Raw genomic sequence first — 8790 nt, 5'->3', positions numbered from 1 at the left:
AAATTAATGGTTATTCATAAAATAAGTTTTAATAATATTTCTACTATTCAAATATTTTCCACAACTTAAACAAGGTTCCTAAGAACGTTTACCGAGGAAACTTTGGAACATTGTGTAATAATTGCTGCAAAATCGATATTTATTATCAAAGATTTTGTTTTTCTTATTTAAAATTTAACCAGTCACATTATTTGTTGGGTAGACTGTGAATTACACAGATTGATCAGTTAAGAAATTAATCAATTAACATTCAACATTGCTAGTTAATCTCTTATAGGTTGCCGATAAGTAGGTATGTATATTCACCACTTGATGTTTTGGTCTCTAATCTTTTTTTATTAGGTAAGATTACTAATTCATAGATATTATAGTAAACGATTATACTATATATAATTATATGTGCATATGTGTACATTAACATTCGCATAATTAGGTAAGGGCCAGGGTGGTCTTGGTCCTCCTAAAAATGTGGATTGATCCCTTCATCATTGTATAATTCTAACATTTTAAGATTCAAAAATTCAAAAATTTGTTAATTTAGAAATTTTTGAATTTTTGAATATAAAAAATTTTCAAATCCTTTAATTCTTGTTTTAAAATTCAAAAATTCAAAAATTGTCAAATTTTCAAACTCTCAAATTTTAATGTTCTATGATTCTAAAATCCTCAAATTCTAATGTTATAAAAATCTAAAATTCCTAAATTTTCAAATTCCCAAATTTCCAAATTTTATATGAATTTTTTATGTGGGTTGTAGGTACTTCTCAGCATTCTAAAATTCCATAGTTTCCAAATTCCAGAATTTTAGAATTCCAACACTTCACATATAAAAAATTACAGATTTCAAAAATTTCGAAATTAAAAAATTTCCAAAGCATCTGAGTCGCCCCAGAAAAGTGTTAATTACATGAATGAACGCTAAAAAGGTATATAAAACTAAAATAATTTTCTCTAAATGAAGAGTAAAGAACGCAAGTACCAAAACATCTCTTTGTGTCTCGTTTAATATCCTCCATTCTTTTCTGTTAATTTGTATGCACCAAAAGCAAGGTTTATATCTGACGGGTTCTTGGCCGGTCAATGAAAGCTGCGGTCTAAACGGGAGGCGTAGTATTTTCAGCACAATGCCGTGCTCCTGATTCAACCGTACTTTCCGGTAACACATCGGGACTAACTTAATTCTACAATTGCGTGGTTGATTTATTTCGGGACTCTTTGTGAAACCGTACAGCGAACACGATGGTGCGACATTCAAACGCCACGGTATAATAATTAAAGAGTTACATTGAAATTATCAGCATATGTTTCGTCATTAATATTTTTATTGATACTGGCAACATTGGATAGCATTATGAATAGTTTATAGATATCTACAGTACTGAGCACGGTAAGTTTTCCTGAAGAAAATGGCGCGAATTTTCAAAATCCTATTTTTCAAGATATTAATATTAAGATTAACTTAGAAAAAATAAATATAGAAATTATTAATTTTAAATATTATAAAATTTACTACGTAATTAAAAAAATAATAATAATAAAATAGATGTTGAACTAGATGTTGAATAGATGTCGACACTGTACATTCATAGACAGTATTTTACGTCAATCGTGCTTAATCCTTTTGCTACGGTGTACTTTAACCGAAAATTGCCCATTGTATGTTAAATTTTCCTTCTTTAAAATGTTGCACTTTCCAAAGTAATAGAATATATCGAATAAAAAAATAAAAAATATTGATTTTTAATTTATGCAAGCCATAACTGTTATTTTCCTAACATCTTGTACGCTAAATTCAATTTTAAAGTGATTTAAATTTATTTCAATCCATCACACCACCAGGTATTTGGATGAAAAGTTTGTACTAAAAGCTTTCAGTTTGTCAAAAATTTCAAATTTTATAAATTTTATATTCTATGCAACAGCGTTCACTGATTTAAGTGTAGAAGGCACACTCGAACTATAAAAGATATGTAGATACATAATCTGGATTTAAATAAATATCATAAACTAGAACCAGTGGCTCAACTATGATTATCCAATAAAGGGGTGATAAAATTAACTTTTTCATATCTGATAGAGATTACACTGCAAATTAAAATCAATGAAACAGAGGTAACACAATATTGCAGGTAAACAACAGTCTTTTTTAATGAAAAATTTGTTTTACACAAAAAGAAAACAGAAAGGTTTTTTATTTCATAATAAGAGAGTCAACTGACCCTTTTGACTGGAACGAATCACAGTTTCGTTTCTCACAATGGTCGAGACACGTGTTCGTCTGACATTGAAAGTAACTCTCTCGACGTAGGTTGTCGCATTGTAACATTAGCTGATCTACCAGCTATTCACGACGATAGATTCTCGCCATCAATTAACTCGGCTACGTTTTCAGGTCGAAAAATCGCTTGAATGAAATGAAAAAGGGGTTACGGATGAGTCAAGCGTCGAAGAATGGCAGCGACCGTAGGAGTTCATTGCATCTGGAATCAACATGCCAAGGACTTCATTCTGTTAGAGAGGTACGCATAAATCGCGCCTCTGTCTACGCATTCGCTAGTAAACAAGGTGTCGCATATGTAATCCGGGTACAACGTACGAACCGTGCTGCCACGCTGAGGTTCTTCTTGCTTTCCGCGGTTTTTACGTTTTCACCTTCGCTAAGACGAACGTGGCGCGGTGCATTGAACGCTAAAGGTCAACAAGGCGAATTTTTATTCGAATTTTTTCGGCTGAACAAGGTTTACCGTCGCTATCTACCAGTTTAAAACGAAACACAAGGTGTTCCGTAAATTTATGCGAAGCCTTTCGAAACATAAATGTACACATTCAAATAAATAAAAGATATTGTATAAACATTAAATTATGGAGAATTAGTTGGTTCAGTGGAGAGGACAAGGTGATTCGCCATTTGAATGGAAGACATGTTAAACTTGATAATGCAATTACTAAAAGGTACACTCTTCGTCAAAAATTATACGGCACGTATCGTTTTGATCATTTTTAATTATACGAATTATACAAATGCAAATTGTTTAAACCCGTTTTATTGAAACTTTAGATATCCGTGTATTTCTTTTTTAATTTTCGTCGTTGCCAAGTGTCCTCTTGCTATAATATTAGGTGTACTAATCAATTCGGTGCCTTGTCTTTATTTTAATTAGAGATTTATTTTTAAAAAGCCATAGTAAGAAAACAGTCATGGAAATTGCAATTATTAAAATAATCATTATCGATATCATATTTTCGCGCCACTTTTCAAGTTCACAGAAGCGCGGCAATATATTCAAATTAAGAAAGAGTAATGCTAAATGGACTGAACTCGAACCCTAATAATTTGAAACCTCTATGACATGCAAATTTTCTTTATTTTCTTGCACTTCGCTGTAAAACCTTTACGATTCAAAATAAAGTTTTCGTGCTATTTGTTGTGTAACTCGAATTATTTGCCTCATGTTTAATATGTATATTACCTTTACAACTCGAATTCAGGAATTTTACATAATTTTACATAATTTACAATACACTAAAATAGTAACACGAAACAAAATTATAACTTTTTTTAATAATAAAAAGTAATATTTTGAGTATAAAATTTGTTTAATATTTTCATTTATATACAGTCCTCTGTATCCACGGACTCAGTATCTGCAGTTTCAGTTACCCACAGACTTGTGTAATGTTCTCCTGGTGTTATAGAATCTAATATACTTTATTGTCACTTTATTTAAAGTTGGTAATGTTTTATGCTAAAACTGAATTGATAAATTGAACTTTAAAATAGCTTGATTCATTAATCCAGCTTCCACGTACTTATGCAAATTACACATATATGACATTATACATACAGAGTGATCCAAAAGGATCTCCTCTTTATTTTTATAGATATTCAAATCATTATTTGATAAACAAGTAGACCAAAGTTGGAAATTTTTGTACAAGTGTATTTCAGTTTTAAAATAGCGACTGCAAAGATCACATACAATGAATGATTTCTTTCTCTGGGATTATGTTAAGGATAAAGTGTACGAAGTGACGATCAGAGACATGGAACACCTCAAAGAAAGAATCACTGAAGTTATCCAGTAGAAAAATTGAGAAAAAGTCGATTTATATTTACACGTGTTTTGCTAATTTTTTAATGGCCATTAGAAATAATGTTATCTTTGGATCGAATTGTTTGAAACAAAGTTTCGCCACTTAGTGGTCACTGAGGGAAAACACTTTGCAAATTTCATTCATTAAATTTTCAACGTTTCTGAATAAAATGCAATTTATTTGAATTGAATATCTCTTGTAGTTTTTTTATAATCAATTTTTTAAAACTAAAGCTCCTTTAGGGCCACTCTGTAAGTACTTCGTTTGGTATCATCTGCAATTTCACGTAACTGCGGTAGATCCTGGAATGGAATACCACGGATACGAGGAATAGATTGTATTTTAATTACGTTATGTATTTTTTAGTAGAAAATATATTTACGCTAAAGGCCATTCGACTTCGGATTACTACCGGTTTTTGTCCTAAGATGTAGGTTTTCATATTAACTTTCCTACGTTGTAACGCTATAATATTTTTTAGGGTAAGTAGACGTAAGAAGAAGTAGGTTAATCTTCTAGAATAGGAATTACATTAGACTGATTGCCATAAGTACTGTCCACCGATCACAAGAAGTCTCATGAAAATAACGCAATCTGATTGGTCACATCCCACCTCAGCTCACACGTACTTTCGGTCGTGACGTATGATTGGTCCAAGCGTTCATATCTACTAATTAGGCACGTGTAAAACTAAGAGGTCTGTCGATGTGTGTGTAGCATCCCCTCTTGCCCCTGTGCCATCCCGCGGAACTTCTTGTGATCGATAGACAGTATAAAATATTATGTAGACAGGGTGTCACGCAAACGCCTCAACAACCGAAGAGGGATGATTGCCAAGGTGATTCTAAACAACTTTTTCCTTTGCCAAAATGTTGATTAAGGCTTCGTTTTCGAGTTATTAACAAAAAACACTGGCCAATCAGAGCGCGCCTTTAGCGCGGGCCGAACCATGAGAGTGTTGGGTTTGTTCTGCGTTCAAGCCGTGGTCGTGATCAAGTGCATCAGCATGATTGTTCGTGAGCAACCAATAATTCGATACTATTATTCTTTCCTTTTTTTCATTCATTATTCCATACAACTTTTGCCCAACGAGTCCTACTATACCGATGTGGTGCTGATGCACTTGATCACGACCACGGCTTGTACGCAGAACAAACCCAACACTCTCGTGGTTCGGCCCGCGCTAAAGGCGCGTTCTGATTGGCCAGTGTTTTTTGTTAATAACTCGAAAACGAAGCTTTAATCAACATTTTGGCAAAGGAAAAAGTTGTTTAGAATCACCTTGGCAATCATCCCTATTCGGTTATTGAGGCAGTTGTGTGACACCCTGGATAGTGTATTGGAACGTTTTATGTACTTGTAGCTTCAAGTGTTAATGTAAATAGTATTTTGAATTAAAAAGTGGTTCTCGTCCGATCATCGAAGTTAAGCTTATAATTAGTTCTCGGCGCAGGTTGTACTTGAATGAATGATCGCTTGGGAACTCCTAGAGCTGTAAGCTTTCTTTTCTTTTTGGATTACAAAATATGAAAATTCGGTTACCTTTTACTTATATAAGTATTGGCGGCAAATATAGGACCCCTTAAGGGTCAAAATGTACCAATGGACTAATGGTATAAAACGATAGGAAATAGGACTCTTTCACAAAAACTTTAATTTAACCTAACCTAACCTAAATATAATTCATCTACTACATTACCAGCATTAGGATCATCTCCGTTCCTCTCCTTTTCATTCCGTTTTCCCTTACATAGATTTAGACACTTATTATAACTACTCTCTCTCTTCTCCTCCCCGCCATCATTCCTCCATTCATTCAGTCAGTCATCATCATCATCATGGTCATCACCCTTTTGACCACTTTCCCGGCATATGCGACCCCATATTCTGTGAAACTCTTTATTCCTTATGATCTGCCCTGTCGAATGATATGACTAATATTTACCGCTAATATAAGTAAAACTGCCGAAAATTCTATTCAAAAAATTCTTTCTTGCTTAATTTTGGATATTTTATCAACGCCCAGCCCAAATCCCTGAACCTAGAAACATGAAATTCGGGTAGTGTATTCCTCTCATGACGTAAGCACCCACTAAGAAGGGATTTTTAGAAATTCATTCCTTAAGGGTGTACAAAGGGTTAAAATCTATTTACACGGGTTCGTCAATATTTCTTAGGCCCAAAATTCAGGATTTTGTTCTAATCAACCTCTAAAGGCGCAAATCTAGATTCAGGGGTGAAGGTAATTATTTAGATTACGGACGGCACCTCCGATTTCGATGATTTTTAAATATGTTGTAGAAATCAACATTTTGAACAACTTTTTCTTATATATATAACCGCCGTTCGGCCTTAGTTTTTCAGATATTTTCGAAAAACTGTCGAAACTATCGCATTGAATTCTGCCTATCCGTGTGCGATTGTGACAACGTACGCGTTAGTATGGGATCGCCGCTTTTCTACTGTTTCTACAGACCGCAATACTTTTCTGAAATACTAGAGATTGATCACCAGAAATAATACATCAATTTATTACTTCAAATTCTCGAAGATTTTATTGATGACAGCAGGCGAAGTCGCGACAGGGATGCTAGTCAAACTATATATATTCAAAGAATTCTATAATTAAAATATATAAAATTAAATGGAAGAGAGTTTTATTCAATATGGCTATCAAATTTTCTTTAATTCAAGAAAAAAAAGAACTAACAGCACGCGGAGTTCCCAAGCGGTCACCCATCCAAGTACTATCCGCGCCGAACTTAGCTTGACTTCGGTGATCGGACGAGAACCGGTAGTGGTCCCAAGTCGTATGGCCGTTAGTTGAAAATCGAGAGTGTACTAGAGGAGAAAACTGTTAAAGATCGAAGAAATATACAATGTATTGTAATTAAAAAAATAATTAGTTGTTCATATTCGTGGTATTTCATATTCGATTGCATAATCTACTGCGATTGCGTTGAAATGTGGTTAATAGAGCTGTATTTCCGAAAACCTATCAAATGTGATTCGATTGAAATTTTTAGGATATCTGCATTTTATATTAAAAAACTGTTTGGGAGAAGGATTTTTGGCAACATTCAACGTGTTAACTGACATAATCTTCAATATGTCTCTCAGACGTGAAAAGTCCAAAGGGTCTAGCCGTATAAGCATAGTGATTCTGCCCCAGCAACAATTTCGGTTGATATTTATACCACATAATGCTTTTTGTCTAAACAACAATTGTGTGCAATTTCAACCCCCTACCCCCTCTGATAAGGGAGATATGAGGGCAAAACCCCAAAACTTTACTATTTTTTTTCTCGGAAACTATTTAAGATATTTGAACACATTAAAGTGCAAATAGTAAGTATTCATTAGCTGTATTTCATTTTTTTTTTCAAAATTTTTATCCGATGATTAAGGGTTGAAAATTAATAAATAAATTTTTGAAAGTGATTTTTATAAACAATCCCTTGAGTGACACCCACCGAAAAAATTAAGAATAATCCTTTACTATTTACCAAATCACCAAAATCATCCTAACATTCAGATGCATTTTATGCAAATTAGCGATTATGTGGATTAACATTGTATTGCAGAATAGTATTGTTATTATAACAATTTCTGTATACATTATTCGTTAAAGGTTGACGATGATTCGCCGTGTATTTTTACCTAAAATCACCGTATGACTTGTGAAACGTTAACTTGTTTGTATGAAGTAATGTAAATATTTTTTATTACTGTCCGTGTGACGTGTCGTAAATTGCCTGTCTTTTTTTCTTTTGCAATTAGCCAGTGTTGACTTATGCAAACGAAATCGATGACTTCTGTTAAAACAATAATACAGTATAATTAGACAATATTGAAAATGTAAATTATAATACAGTAACTTGAAGGACGTATGAGTCCTTATATCTACTTTAGATATAAATTATTGTCTACTTATTACGTATTATGAAATTTATACGAACCTCTTTATCTTTTATCATGTACATATAACCTCTTTTTGAATTGAAGCATTCTTTTAAGATAAAAAGAAGTTTTTTTTAGAGAAAAAGATACTTTTTAAAAAGTTGTGGGAGAAAGTCAGTATCTTAAGCCGGGTATCCACTTGTATCAAACGCCCGTATCGTCTCACCGTTGCATATTCATTTGAAGAGGCCGGCGTTGCATTGTTGCATCGTTGCATGTCACATCGTGCTACGGCTCGGTCAATATTTCTTCGTTTTTTGAAAGAAACGGTTCGGCAATAGGACTGGACCACTGCAGGCGAGGAGTTACGGTTTGCTGCGTGCTGTTCCTTTGATACGGAAGTACGCAACGGGCCCAACCGATAAATTTGTCGGTTCTTTGCCGTTGCATCCAAGGAAAGGTTCATGCGTTTGCACTTGACATAGCGTTTCGTGTCGTCACTTAGCTTTCAAGTTCAATAAATTAACATTTCAATTTATTTGAAATATTGCGGTATTATTGGACTCATTTCAAAATCGATGAAATTATTTATTAATTTAATCTAATTTAATTTGGACAAATTTTATCATCTAAATATATTTAAATATATCTATTATCTTCGGTTCTACGCTGTATACATAAAAGAGCAATGTTAACAATCACCTCTGTGATTATTAAAAAAGGACAATATTAATTTTTCAAAGATTTTTCCGTTGCCGAGTATCGAAAGTTTGCCTGTTGGTCCGTGATACGGAG

At 33.5% G+C, this 8790-nt stretch overlaps 1 non-coding gene across 1 annotated transcript; it reads right to left on the bottom strand.

Annotated features, from left to right (window-relative positions):
- Positions 1 to 6798: 6798 nt before the first annotated feature.
- LOC114878881 lies at positions 6799 to 6919 on the bottom strand. The gene has a single exon (XR_003789818.1). It is a non-coding gene; the product is annotated as a 5S ribosomal RNA (ribosomal RNA).
- Positions 6920 to 8790: the final 1871 nt, after the last annotated feature.

Source organism: Osmia bicornis, chromosome 14 (assembly GCF_907164935.1).
Source record: "Osmia bicornis bicornis chromosome 14, iOsmBic2.1, whole genome shotgun sequence".
Taxonomy (NCBI): Eukaryota; Metazoa; Arthropoda; class Insecta; order Hymenoptera; family Megachilidae; genus Osmia; species Osmia bicornis.
Note: the sequence above shows the minus strand (reverse complement) of the source record. Positions and strands in the feature narration are given on the sequence as shown.